Below are 15,451 nucleotides of genomic sequence, written 5' to 3'. Positions count from 1 at the left end.
GTTGGGCAATCTACTTCCTTAGGTAACCTAAGGAGGGGTTGCTATGAGTTGGTCTGACTTGATGACACATAACAACAACAACAACAACAACATCCTTATTCCTGAGCACTAAATTTAACATGTAAGTGCTCAATAAATTTTATTGGCTGATAGAGTTTGGTAGAAATATTTTAATTATATTATAGCATAATGTTATTTAGAATAATCCAAAACCAAAACCAAAACCAAACCCACTGTTACTGAATAGATTTCAACACATAGTGATTCTCTAGGACAGAGTAGAACTACCCCATAGAGTTTCTAAGGCCCTAAATCTTATGGAAGCAGACTGCCTCATCTTTCATCCACCGAGTGCTGGTGGGTTCAAACCTCCAACCTTTTGGTAATGGGTGAATATTTTAACAACTGCACCACCAGAGTTCCTTATTTTGAATACTGCGTAATATTTCCTTTTCTACCAATACCTCAAAAGGTGCTAGGTGAATTATAAATACTTTCTTTTTTATACTCCACATATTCCTAATAGTTGGTTTTATTACCCTTATTTTTGCACTCTGTGGGATGAAGTAACAACCCCCAACGCACACAGATAATAAGTGGTGGCAGAGTGGGAATTTAAGCCCATGTTTATCTGATTCACAGGAAATAATCTTCCCATTATGCCACATAGTCTATTATGTAGACCAAAAATGCTTCAAAAAATTCCTCTTCTGCTCAGGAAGTCATTGATCTGAGGCCCTTTACCAAGAATACATTTTTCTCAATTCCCTGAAGTTTAGCATTAGGAACCACTATTTCAGTTGTGAAGTGGGCAAAGGGGAAATAGATGATTTCCTATGTAATCTGAGCCTGTCCCTTTTAGATCTTCATAGATTCAGTTACAGATTCAAAACTGAGGATAGCATTCTTAATATTTTAAAGTATTTTATGATTCTTGTGGCAGGAAGACATTTGACAAAAAAAGTATATTCAATATTAAGTGATACCTGAATAGGCAGTAACACAAAATTTCACCTAGCATTCATTGTTTATGTAAGGAATGCCACTTCACACACTGTTAAACCAAAAATATTGAAGAGTATAAAACAGCTTCCACATCAAGCACTTAGTTGAAACTTATATTATGCTAACAAGCTGAAGAGCATGTCAACATCTCCTGGGTTAAGTATGCTTCCTCTTTGATCATCCAAAAAGGTTTCCAGCACTGTAGGTGGTCCTAATTAACAGGGAACTGTGATCTTTTACTACTGGATTTCACAAGTCAGACAATAGACTACATTCTGTTAATGCCTATTAATATTGTCCTATTTAATCCCAATATCTTCCCTGATACACCACTGATTATGAATGTATGTCATGTTTTAATAGTGTCTTTCAAGAGAAAGTTTGATGCTTCTTATTTAAATATCCTCAGGGTTCCTCTAGTCAGTTGTATTTTCTGATCATGGGCTAAGAACACGCAACACTCAGAATAAGCTCTACATCTTGATCAAATTTCCACGATCTTTCGGGTGTGTATGTGTGCGTGCAGTTTAACCTACATATTTAATTCCTTTTGTTTTAATAGCCATAAGGAAAGATGCTAGTTGCTTTAAATATAAAAATCTCTTTCAACAGTCATATCAACCCCACACGATATTTATTTTGATGCTCATTTTAGAGATGAAGAAATCAAAACTCCTTTGTTGGAGAGATAATAGAGTACACATTTGCGTCTAATTTTATTTCTTTGAAAATCTCTCGTGAAATACAGAAAGGGAATTTTTTTAAAAATTTAAGAAATATAGCCACGAGGATAAGGAGAATAAGAGAAGGTAGAACATGAGAATATTGGAAACCAGCTGAATGAGTGATAACTGACTTGGCAGACCCAAGAAACCCAAGTTCTTTTCAAAGCATGGGCAGCTGAGATCCACCAGGTGTATGGTAAAGAATCCTCAAAAATCTCCCGCAGTACTACGTATCTTTGTAAGTGGAAGTAACAGAGTGTTGGGTGCTAACGTAAGGAAAATTAATTGAAAACTTTAAAGAAGCTGTTACAATCGCAGATGCCCCTTTCCACCCTTTTCTGCTGAACAATCTGTCCTTTTTCAATTCCCACTGATGTTTCAAGGCCTTTCTTCCACGGCACCGTGTGTGGGTTTGGACCGCCAACCATTATGTTAGTAGCTGAGTGCAGACCTTTGTGCTATCAAAATATTATAGATATGTCACTTAACATTCATAACACATTTTGTGAAATAGCACATTATGTGATTTGGATGTTCTGTGAACATCATATTAAAACCTTGTGGGGGTCTACTTCTGGTTTGTCCTAGTCAGTGGCAGAGGAGTAGGCGGTAGCAGTGGCAGAGGCTGGAGGATTGGTTGCTGGAGTGGATTGAGAGAAAGTGGAAAAGTGTACCTAACCCCACCCCTTCTTGTACCTGCCTGAGCAGGAGCAGCCTGGGCTCTGCCACCACCACCTGCCTGCCCACCAGACAAAGCCTGAGAACCTGCAACCAGAACCATGTCCTCAGCTTCACTTGCCTGTATCCCATTTGTGATGGAGCGTTGCAAAATCTAGGTTTGAGGTCTTTAAAACCATTAGGAGTAAATGATAAATAAAAGGAGTGCTGCTTTCCGATTTTTAAAAATGGATGATTATGGAACCATGGACGATTATGTGGTCGTTATATGCATCCTTTAGTTTGTGTTTGGCTTTAGTTAGAAATTCATTCATGTTGGATATGGTTGAGATTTGTTCATTGTTCTTGCTGTATGGTATTTTAATGTATATGAGTTTATGACAATTTATCCATTATATTGTTTATGGATGCTGAGATTTATTTCTAGTTTGTGACTACTATAAAAAATTGCTTATGACATTCATAACAATTTTCTGCATATAGATGTGCAGGTTTTTTTTGTTTGTTTCTTTGTTTTGTTTTTGCTTTTTTAGGGCGAAAGTTGATAAACTTTTTTTTTTTTTGTTAAGGACCAGATAGTAATTATTTTGGACTTTGTGAGTCATAGTCTCTGCCACAACTACTCGTATCTATGAGGAAATAGACATAGACAATACTTAAGTGAACATGGTTATGTTCCAATGTAAGTTTGCTTATAGAAACATGCAGAAGAGTTCATTTGATCCAAGGGCCCTAGTTTTCTGACCTTATTTTAAGATTGTTGTTATGTGCCGTCAAGTTGATTTTGACTCATAGAGACCTTGTATGACAGAGTAGAACTGCCCTATTGGGTTTTCTAGGCTGTATTCTTTATGGGAGCAGATTGTCAGATCTTTCTCCAGCAGAGTTGCTGGGTAGGTTTGAGCAACTGCTCTTTCAGTTAAATAAATGAATGCCTAACTATTTCACTGCTAAAGCATTTTTTTTTTTTTTTTTGCTGAGTCATAAAATAAACATATCGTTAACCTAACTAAATAATGGCAAACTAGTTTTCAAAGTGGTTGCACCTATTTATATTCCTAAAAGGAAAGTATGAAAATAACCATTGCTCTTCATCTTTTATTTTATCTCTTGGTATTATCAGACATTCTAATTTTGGCATTTTCATGGTCTTGTTGTCATATAGTATTGAGGTTTTTAGTATCATTTTCTTGAGCATTTATGAAGATGAGTACTATTTCATATTAATTGACCAGTTGTATTTTTTCTTTAGAAAAGTTCCTAGTCATGGTTCTTTTCTACCCTCCCATTTTCTATTAAGTTTTCTTTTCTCTTCTCATTGGTTTGTAAAATTTATTTAAATATTCTGTATATGAGCCTTCTGTTAGTTATTTACACTGCAAAACCTTCTCCAATTTCATGGTATACTTTTTTACTCTTTTACTAGAATTTTTAAAATGAATACTGTTATTGTTAGTTGCCGTCGAGTTGATTCCAACTCATGGCAACACCACGTGTGCAGGGTAGAGCTGCTCAGTAGGGCTTTCAAGGCTGTGACCTTCCAGAAGCAGACTGATGGAACAGTATTTCTTTATTTTACTGGTGTCATTTATTAAATTTCTTTCAAGTCTAATGTTTTTGTGTTTTGTCTAAAATAAATCTTTCCTGCTCCCTAAATCCCAAAAATATTCTGTATTTTGTTTTAAATCCCTTCTTCTTTTTCCTTCAAATGTAGGTCTATAATTTTTTAATTACTTTTTAAAAAATATATAATGTGAGTTATCTGTCAAGTTTTAATTGTTTTTCATTTGAATGCATAACTGAGCCAGCACTATTTATTGAAGACACCATTCATTCTACACTGCTCTGCAATACTAATTTTATATAAATCAACTATCTATCTATTTTCTATGTATATGGGTCTGACTGTAGTTTCTCATGTCTCTTCCATTGGTTTATTTGCCTATCTTTGTGCTACTACTGCACTTCATCCTTATTCCTGTTATTTGATAAATCTTGATATCTGCCAGACAAGTTATCTCATGTTGTGTTCAATTCATTGCTACCTGAATTAACTAGGTGCACTCATTTCATCTCCCAGATCTGCCCTACTCCTTAGAGCTGAAGGTTGGCTACACTACACTTAGAAGTATAAAATGCAGAGTAACCTACCACCCACCCATGTCCTTGTTTCATGTTCAGTACTTGACCATACTACATTCTTGCTGGATACTCTGATTGTGATGAGTACTATTTTACCCAGGACTTAGCCGTATCCTTGCTGCAAAAAAGGATGAGGAGGCAGCATCCTCCTCTGATCTCCCATAACTTCATAAGGGGTGGGAGGGCCTATTCTTACAAGGCCAGATAAGCCAGCACACTCCAGCTTTTTTTTTTTTTTTTTAACTAATTCTGACACCGACCGTCTCTCCCATGGCACTCCCTGCTTCTCTGCTGAGTTTGATAATTCATTTCAATGGCCACAAAGAAGTCACAGACAGTGCCTAAGGCATTTGACTGCTAACCAGAAGGCTGGTGGTTCAAACCCACCAGCCACTCCTCAGAAGGAAGATTGGATAATCTACTTCTGTAGTGATACTGCCATGGAAAACCATGGAGGGGTCGCTATGAGTTGGATCTGATTTGACGACAGTGAGTTTTTTTTTTTTTTTTTTTTTAACAGGTTACAATTCAGGTTCAGCAAGGCTTTCAAGGTACAATTTTTTTTATCAGAACACGCCTGAAGGCATGCCTCTTTGGTCCTTGGCCCCTCCACCTGGCTTCTGCCCTACTCTGGCAAGTGTTACAAAGCTCTTTTAGCTCTGCCAATATGACCACCTACATGCACTCCTCTCCACCAGCAAGCCCAAAGGCACTCAGCTTTCTCACTCAGTAGGCCAGCGAGCCCACTGCTCTGTATTGTGCTGGTCTGTTGGTTCTGCTACCTCTGACTCTCAACCATTTCTCTGTCATCTCTCTGTTGACTCCTGCATCTCTGCTGTCTCAGCACAGGGATCTTGGGTCCAAGGATTTGCTATACTCCTGGCTGTTCTCAGTCTTAATAGTAGTGAGATCCCCCATTCTGCTTCTGTTATTGTTGTTGTTAGGTGCCATGGAGTCAGCTTCGACTCACAGTTAGCCTGTGTACAAGAGAACGAAACACTGCCCGGTCATGTGCCATCCTAATAATCCTTGCTATACTTGAGTCTACAGTTGCAGTCATTTTGTCAATCCATCTCATTAAGGGTCTTTCTTTTTTACCCTGATTCTCCATTTTACCAGGTAATATCCTTCTCCAGGTAATTAATGGTCCCTTCTGACAACATGGACACAGTAAGTGAGAAAGAAGTCTGGCCATTCTCCCTTCCAAGGAGCATTCCGGTTGCACTTCTCTTTAACCAAAACCAAGCTCCTTGTCATTGAATTGATTTTAACTCATAGTGACCCACTTTGGGTTTCCGAGGTGGTAAATCTTTAAGGAAGTAGATTGTCCTATCTTCATTCTGTGGAGCAGATGGTGGGTTTGAACCACCAACCTTTTGGTTAACAGTCAAATGTCTTAGGCACCACCTAGCAGAATGACAGAATTGACCAATCCCCATTTTTGAGTTCTATACACCTTATTTCCATGGTCCCATCCACACAAGGGTGCCACATACCATATTTACATAACTAATAAGCTATCTAATCCCCTTGATGTACCACAAACACTTCACATTTACATAATTCCACCAATTTGTATGTTGGGAGTCCTGAAGACCATGGCTATAAGAGCCATACCAAGTAATTCACTGCACTACACTTGCCCAGAGTATTTCTCTCAAAGAGTTCTTGTAAACTTGAGGGGAACTCAAGGCAGGCTAAGACCTAGAGCCATTTGGCTTAACTTTTCCTGGAAACTTTTCGTTCATGGGATCAACAGTGCCCTTTCCTTGTGTAGCTAGGTTTGGGCCTATTATTTAGTTTTTATATTGATCACTTCATTAAAAAGATGTAAATTGTTATCATTATAATAAAACGTTTTATTAATAATTAATATTAATCACTGTGTACATTTGGCCTACCTTGCATATGAGCAGAGCAGCCTTCCACAGGTGGGGGAATGCCTATAGGCAAGGAGATACAGATGCTGGCAGAAGGAAGTCAGTCGGGCTACACTGAAAGATGAAGAAAGAGGAGAGGGGCAATGGCAATATATGCTACACTGCACATAGTTTAAAAGCCACTTAATATCTTTCTGTTTTTATTACCAAAATTATACTAGTTCTTCAAAATCAATGTTTCATGGGTATAAGAATGCATTTTTGTATTTTTTTTTTCCCCTTCTAGATGTCTTATTTTTTTTCGGTGGTACCATTTATGTGTTGTTGTTGTTAGGTGCTGTCGAGTTGTCTCACACTCAGTGATGTTATGTACAACAGAACGAAACACTGCTTGGTCCTGTGCCAGCCCCACAATCCTTGCTATACCTGAGCCCCTTATTGAAGTCACTGTGTCAATCCATTTTGTTGAGGGTCTTCCCCTTTGTCATTGACCCTTCACTTTACAAGTATGAAATCCTTCTCCAGAGAATGGTCCCTTCTGACAATATGACCAAAGTAGGTGAGAGGAAGTCTGGTCATTCTTGCTTTCAAGGAGGATTACAGCTGCACTTCTTCCAGGACAGATTTATTAGTTCTTTTAGCAGTCTATGGTATTTTCAGTATTCTTCACAAATACCACAACTCAAAAGCATCAACTCTTCTTCAGCCTTCCTTATTCATTGTCCAGCCTTCACATGCATAAGAGGCGATTGAAAATACCATGGTTTGGGTTAGGTGCACCTTGGTGTTCAAGGAGACATCTTTTCTCTTCAGCACTTGAAAGAAGTTTTTTTGCAGCAGATCTACCCAATGCAATAGGATGTCTGATGTCCTGACTGCTGCTTCCATGGGTGTTTATTGTAGAAGCAAGTGATATGAAGTCTTGGTCAAATTCATTCTTTTCTCTATCTATTGTGATGCTGTTTATTGGTCCAGTTGTGAGGATATTTGTTTTCTTTATACTGAGGAGTAATCCATACTGCAGAGTGTAGTCTTCAATCTTCATCAGTAAGTGCTTCAAGTCATCCTCACTTTCAGCAAGCAAAGTTGTGTTGTCTGTATATGTTGTTGTGTTGTTGTTGTATGCCATCGAGTTGGACCTGACTCATAGTGACCCCTCCTTGGGTTTCTGAGGCAGTATCACTAAGGAAGTAGATTGCCCAACCTTCCTTCCGAGGAATGGCTGGTGGGTTTGAACCTCCAGATTTCTGATTAACAGTCAAGTGCCTTAGGCACTATGCTACCAGGCCTCGCTTTCTGTATATAGCAGGTTGTTAATGAGTCTTCCTCCAATCCTGATGCCATGTTCTTATATCTTTTCCATCTGTTCTTTATATTTTATAATTTCTCTCCATTATTTTGAAATTATTTGTTCATCGCCACTTGTTTTGCTCACTTTTTAAAAGTTTTGTCCTACACTTCCATGCCCATGCCTTACATAGAATTAAACCAATACCCCAATTCTGTTTCCTGCATGGCTGTCATCTATGTGGTGGATTTTTTTCTTCTGATTTTTCCTGAACTCTTTCCTCTTCTCTAAGTCTTGTTTTAGCTTTGATTTTAAATAAATAAATAAATAAATATTTATATACTTTTTGTTTCTAGTTTTTAAAAATACATTGGGTCTTGAAGTTCTAGCTAGATGGCAGAACAGGCAGACAAGTTACACAGACCCTCTGCAACAAAGCAATGAGAAACCAATTGAAACCAATGCAGAAGAAGATCCTGGAACCCTTAGCTTTGAAAGGAAGGATAAAGAAGTGGATTAAATACCAACTAGTAAAAGAACTTGAATGAAACAGTGAATAAGGAGACAAATGGAATTACAGACTGCTGGCTGTTCTGAAAGCTTAGCCATTTTGAATATTTCCTGATAGCAACCTAAGGATCAGCTCTGCTCACCAAAGACTGCATGGGCAGAGACTGCATTGTTGCCTGACATCCAGAAGGGAGAACAACAAGGAAGGGGATGTGTGGATCTGTCGACTGCTGGCAGCTGTCTTGAGGGTGCAGCTATTTTAGATGTTTTCAAACAGCTGGCACTGCTGTATTACATGCATGCAGGTGGCATTCTCTCTTAGACTGTGACCTGGGAGTGGGCTTTACCTGCTGAGGACAGCAAGGGCAACTGCACTGGAGATGGACAACTGGTGAGATGCTATATTCTCCATCTTACTCCTGTGCCCTGTGCCCTTTTGGTAAACAGAGGTGTGACCCTCTCCCACCTCCACCCATCTTCTTGACATGCAGGGGTTCCATTCTGATTTGTGCCCTGGCAGAGCCTGGGTGTCATGCCCTGCCCTCCAGAATTTAGTTTTTCTTTGTTTGTTTCAAAATTATTTTTATCTTCCTCCTTTCTTCCTTTTTGTTTTCTCTTTCCCATTCCTTTTTTTTTCTTTTTCCTTTTCTTGGCTCCCTTCTTTTTGGTTCTTCTAATTCCTTTTTGTTTCCCCCTTTTGCAAAGTAAAATTTCCCTATTTTACTGTTGCTCTTTTTTCTCATTCCTTCCTCCCCAGATATTGTGGCCTTTTTTCTTCTTTGTTTTTTTCATTACCTTTCTTTTATCCTTTTTAAATATATTTTGAAAAATTTTATTCTTATTTATTGTGGGTTTGTTTTAGATTATCCTTGCTTGTTTATTCAGTTTGAGTGTCCTGTTCTCTCTCTCTCTCTCTTAATTTTTTATGTCTTGTGGGAGACAGTAACTCATCCCAAACAAGCCAACCATACTTGCACCTCCTGTAGCCCCATCTACTGAGTGAGGAGTGAGGGCCATGACTTTCTTTTACACCAATTGACCAATGATAGATGGCAGCCCAATACCAGATCAACTCATCCTCAATTGCTCTTTACAAACAGCTAACAATGATCTGTGTACATACTCTCATTATCTATCACACCCACCAGGAGACAGGTAGTGAGTGCCTAAGTGCTAACAACTAGCAAATTGAGGCACACAGTACTCTGCTCACAAAGGTATATCAAAACAAAATAAAGGGAAAAAAAGTCTTGCATGAATCACACCAACATACAACCACAAATTAAACATAAATACAAAAACACCACAGTGTCTTGGAGAGAACAGATCATGACAGCCCAAACAAAAAAGCAAGATAAAATAGAAGAAACAAGGGACGAGGATACAAACAGAGAAAACATCCCTGAGGAAGAAGCAGCATTAGAACTCCCTGATAAGAAATTCAAAATAATTATATTTGGGTACCTTCAATGGATTGAGAGACAGATCAAGGAAAACACTGACAAAATTAGGGAAAACACAGAAAAAACTCCAAAACAAACAAAATAATGCAAGAAAAAATTGACAAAATAAACAAAAAGTTAGAAATAATTCAAAAACAACAAATAGAAATTCAGAAGATTAATGCTAAGGTTTCATAAATAGTTAACACATTGAATGGGCAAAAGAATAGAATCAGTCAGTGGAAGACAGAATTAATGTGATTGAAGACAAATACCTCAATACTACTATATTAAGGGATCAATCAGACAAAAGATCAAAACATAATGAAGAAACCCTAAGATTCATGTGTGATACCATCAAAAGAATAATCTGTGTGTAACTGGAATTCCAGAATAGTAAGAGACAGAAAAACAGACAAAATTGTCAAAGATTTCTTGGAGGAGAATTTCCCTAATATGATGAAAGATGAAAATATGTGTATTCAAGAAGTTCAATGAACTCCAAACAGGATAGACCACAAAAGAAAATCACCAAGACATGTCATCCTCAAGTTCACCAAAACCAAAGACAAAGAAAAAATCCTGAAAGCAGCATGGAAAAAATGAAAAGTTACCTACAAAGGGCAACCAATAAAACTAAGCTCTGATTTCTCTGCAGAAACCATGTAGGTGAGAAGGAAATGGCATGATATATATAAAACCTTCAAACTATGTAGTGCCTAAGGCATTTGACTGCTAACCAGAAGGCTATAGGTTCAAACCCACCAGCTACTCCTTGGAAGGAAGACTAGGCAATCTACTTCCATAGAGATACTGCCTTGGAAACCCAAGGAAGTATCGCTGTGAATTGGCACCGACTCGATGGCAGCGAGTTTGGTTTTTCTGGTTTTGAAAGAAAAAAATCTCCAATCAAGAATTATACCAGGAAAATTGTCTATCAAATATGATAGTGAAATTAGGAGATTTCCAGAGAAGCAGAAATGAAGGGAATTTGTTGAAACCAGATCAACATTACAAAAGATGCTAAAGGGAGTCCTTTGCACAGTGAACCAATAGCAGTCAACAACAACCGATGATTAACACACATGATGACACAACCCAAAAACCAACCTAGTTATGGCAGTATCCAAAGTAAAATAAGCTAACAAGACTGTAAACAGGGAACCAGAGACATCAACTGGTTAAATGAGGATAACTACAAACCAAAAAGAGGGAATATATAGTGTAGGGACAGAACTTCTAAATGGTGAGGAAGTCAAGACAATTGCAAGACAGAGACTGTTTTAAACTTGAGAAGAAAATTATAAATTACAGGGTAACCTCAAAGAAAAATAATAAACCTTTACATGAAAATAAAAAAGAGGGCAAGTGTAAATACTGCAGTTAAGGAGATGATAACACAATTCATAAACAAAATTAACTCAGAGTAGAAAATTATATGGAACAAAGAAATTAGTAACATTAGGGGAAAAAAAAAAACAAAAACAGAACACAATGACTTCAGTAAATTCAATAATTACACTGAATGTCAAGGAATTAAATGCAACACTCAAGAGAAGGAGAGTTGCAGACTAGACAAGAAAACATGACCCAGCAATATGCTGTCTACAGGAGACTCACCTTAGGCACAGAGACAAAAAATATACTAAAAATCAAAGGCTGGAGAAAGATTGCCAAGAAAATGGCAACAAAAAGAGTGCAGGAGTGGCAATATTAATTTCTGATAAAATTGACTTTAAGACAAAAACCACTGAAAGAGACAAAGAAGGATATTATATAATGATTATAGGATCAATAGAACAAGAGGGCATACCATAATAAATATCTATGCACCCAATGAAAGATCCCCAAAATATATACAGCAGACTTTAATAGAATTAAAAAGACAAATAGATGGTTCCACAGTAATAATAGGAGACTTTAATACACTTTCAGTAAAGACAGAACAACTGGAAAGAAACTCAACAAAGATGCAGAAGAACTAAACAATGTGATCAACCAAGTTGACATTATAGATAGCTACAGAGCACTTCACCCAACAACAGCAAAATATACATTCTTTCCCAGCACACATGGGACATTCTCCATATGTTAGACCACAAAGCAAGCCTCAATAAATTTAAAAACATTGAGATACTGCATCTTCTCACATCACAATACTGAAAAATTAGAAAGCAACACTAGGATGACCAATGGAAAAAGAGCAAATGCATGGTAACTGAATAACACTCTCCTCAAAAATGACTGGATAATAGAAGAAAAAAAAATAAAATTAAAAATTTCTTGAATGGAATGAGAATTAGAACACAACACACCAAAATCTTTGGGACACAGTAAAAGCAGTGATCAGAGGGCAATTTAGATGCACACATCAAAAAAGAGGAAAGAGCCAAAATCTATACCTTAACCCAATATCTTCGGCAATTAGAAAAAGAGCAGAAAAAAAAAGCCTGCAGTCACCAGAAGAAAAGAAATAATAAATAATGACGATTTGAGCAGATATAAATTAAACAGAAAATAGAAAGACCATAGAAAAAATCAACAGGATTAGAAGTTGGTTCCTTGAAAAGATTAATAAAATAGACAAACCACTGGCAAACTTAACAAAGGAAAAGAAGGAGAAGATTTAAATAACACAAATAAGAAATGAAAGGGGTGATGTCGCAACAGAACCAACAGAAATAAAAAGAATAATAGCAGGATACTATGAAGAACTGTACTCCATCAAATTTGAAAACCTAGAAGAAATGGAGAAATTTGTAGAAACACACTAGGTACCTAAACTAACACAGACTGAGGTACAAAACTTCAACAGACCCATAACAAAAGAAGACATTGAATAGGTCATAAAAAATTACCAACAAAAAAAGTTCTGGCCCAGATAGTTTCAATGGACAATTCTACCAATCATTCAGAGAACAGCTAACACCAATCCTACTCAAACTATTCCAGAATGTAAAAAAGGATGGAAACCTCCCAAATTCATTTTATGAAGCAAGCATAACCCTGATGCCAAAACCAGGCAAAGACACTACTAGAGAGGAAAACTAGAGATCAATAACCTTCATGAATACAGATGCAAAAATCTTCAACAAAATCCTAACCAATAGACTCCAACAACATATCAAAAAATATATATATCATGAACAAGTGAGATTCATACCAGATACCCAAGGATGCTTCAACATTAGAGAAACAATCAATGTCATCCACCACATAAATAAAACAAAGTAAAAGAACCACATGATCATATTAATCGATGCAGAAAAGGAGTTTGATAAAATCCAACATCTATTCCTGATAAAAACTCTCAGAAGAATAGCAATAGAAGGGAGATTCCTCAACATAATAAAGGGCATAATTGCAAAACCAAGAGCCAACATTAATCTCAATGGAGAGAGACTGAAACCATTCCCCTTGTGAACAGGAACCAGACAAGGATGCCCACTATCTCCATTTCTACTCAACATTGTATTGGAAGTACTAGCCAGGGCAATAAGGCAAGAAAGGGAAATCAAAGGCATCCAGATTGGTAAGGAAAAAGTCAAACTATCCCTATTTGGAGATGATGTGATCCTATATATAGGAAACCAAAGAGACTCAGCAAGAAAACTACTGGAACTTATTGAAAGATTAAACATAGTGGGAACATACAAGATCAATATACAAAAATCAGTTGGATTCCTCTACACCAGCAAAGAGGTCTCTGAAAAGGAAATAAAGAAATCAATACCATTTACAATAGCTATCAAAACGACAAGATGCTTGGGAATAAATCTTACTAGGAATGCAAAAGACCTGTACAAAGAAAACTACAAAACACTACATCAAGAAACTATCGGAGATCTACATAAATGGAAGAACATACCATTCTCATTGATAGGAAGACTGAACATTGTGAGAATGTCATTACTATTCAAAGTGATCTATACATTCAATACAATCCCAATTCAGATTCCATCAGCATTCTTTAAGGACATGGAAAAACCAGTCACTAATTTTATATGGAGAGGAAAGAGACCTTGAATAAGCAAATCACTACTGAAGAAGAAGAACAAAGTAGGAGGTCTCACACTCCCAGATCTCAAAACCTACTATGCAGCCACAGTAGTCAAAACAGCCTGGAATTGGTACAAAAACAGACAGATAGACCAGTGGAACAGAATTGAGAACCCAGAAATAAATCCATTGACCTATGGTCAGCTGATCTTGCCAAAGTGCAAAAATCCATTAAATTGGGAAGTGACTGTCTCTCACAAAATGTACATCCATTTGCAGAAAAATTAAACAAGATCCATACCTCACACCATACACAAAAACTAACTCCACATGGGTCAAAGACTTAAATGTGAAACCTGAAACTATAAAGTTTGTCACAGAAAAATAGGGGCAAACTTAGGGCTCATAATTTATGGCATAAGTAGACTATCAAGTATAACCAAAGATGGACAAACAGCAGAAGATAAACTAGATGATTAGAACCTTCTGAAAATTAAATTTTTATGTGCTTCCAAAGACTTCTTCAAAGAGTAAAAAGAGAACCTATAGAATGGGAAAAATACTCAGCAATGGCATATTGGATAAAGGATTTATCTCTAAAATTTATAGAAAACTCCAACATCTCAACATCAAAAAGACAAACAACCCAAATAAAAATGGGCAGAAGATATGAACAGGAACTTCACCAAAGGCGATATTCAGGCAACCAACAAATACACAAAGAAATGTTCACAGTCATTAGCCATTAAAGAGATGCAAATAAAAACAACTATGAGATCCCATCTCATCCCAGCATTAATAGCAATGTTCAACAAGATAGAAAATAATAAATGCTGGTGCAGATGTGGAGAGATTGGGATTCTCATACACTGCTGGTGGGACTGTAAAATGATACAACCACTGTGGAAAGCAGTATGGAGATTCCTTAAAAGTTTAGAAATAGAAATACCATTTGATCCAGAAATCCTATTTCTAGGTATATACCCTAAAGAAGTGAGAGGCAGGACACAAACAGATATATGCACACCCATGTTTATTGCAGCCCTATTCACAATATGAAAGAGATGGAAACAACCTAAGTGCCCATCAACCAAGGAATGGATAAACAAACTATGTGCCTACACACAGTAGAATACTGTGCAACCCTAGAGGGCAATGCAGAACCTGCAAAATACCATATAATGTGGATGAACTTGGAGAACAATATTCTGAGCAGCAGCAATATAGCCCATCATTCCTGTAACTCTCCACCATACCTTAAAAAAATTATTTGGTAAACAATTTTAGAAAACAATGTCATTTTGTTTGCTTACATGCTTTATTTGTTGCATAGGAAGCTAGGTCCAAGACAACTCTCAGAACAGATGTTTACTCAAAACTAACTTTTGAATTATGTGTGTCCTCCCTGCAGTCACAATGGGAGGGTCTCATAATTCTTTCTAGGTCAAATGTACCAAATTTAATGATTACATTTTAACTTTAAAAAACAATTTTAGAAACAAGAATATTTCTTACCAATCAAATGTACTATCACCCAATTTTGTAATCATAACCTAAGTGTGAACCTATCAATGAATTTTTACTGAATTTCCTTGTGTTTTCTTGTTTCAAATCTCTAGACTGTGTCCTCTTTGGGTCACTTAAATCAGAATCCTCTAGACTTTGTGATTCTCAGTTTGCAATTTGCCTTACCTCTTAAAAAGCTCTTCACTTTTAATTTCAACCAGACTCTACCATTTTCGCTCTTTGACAGTATCTTCCCACCTCTAGATCCTTTGTTCA

This window comes from Orycteropus afer, unplaced genomic scaffold (genome assembly GCF_000298275.1).
Source record: "Orycteropus afer afer isolate SDZICR_OR568_19922 unplaced genomic scaffold, OryAfe1.0 scaffold00075, whole genome shotgun sequence".
Classification (NCBI taxonomy): domain Eukaryota; kingdom Metazoa; phylum Chordata; class Mammalia; order Tubulidentata; family Orycteropodidae; genus Orycteropus; species Orycteropus afer.
The sequence above is the reverse complement of the archived record's forward strand: the minus strand, read 5'-3'. Positions refer to the sequence as shown.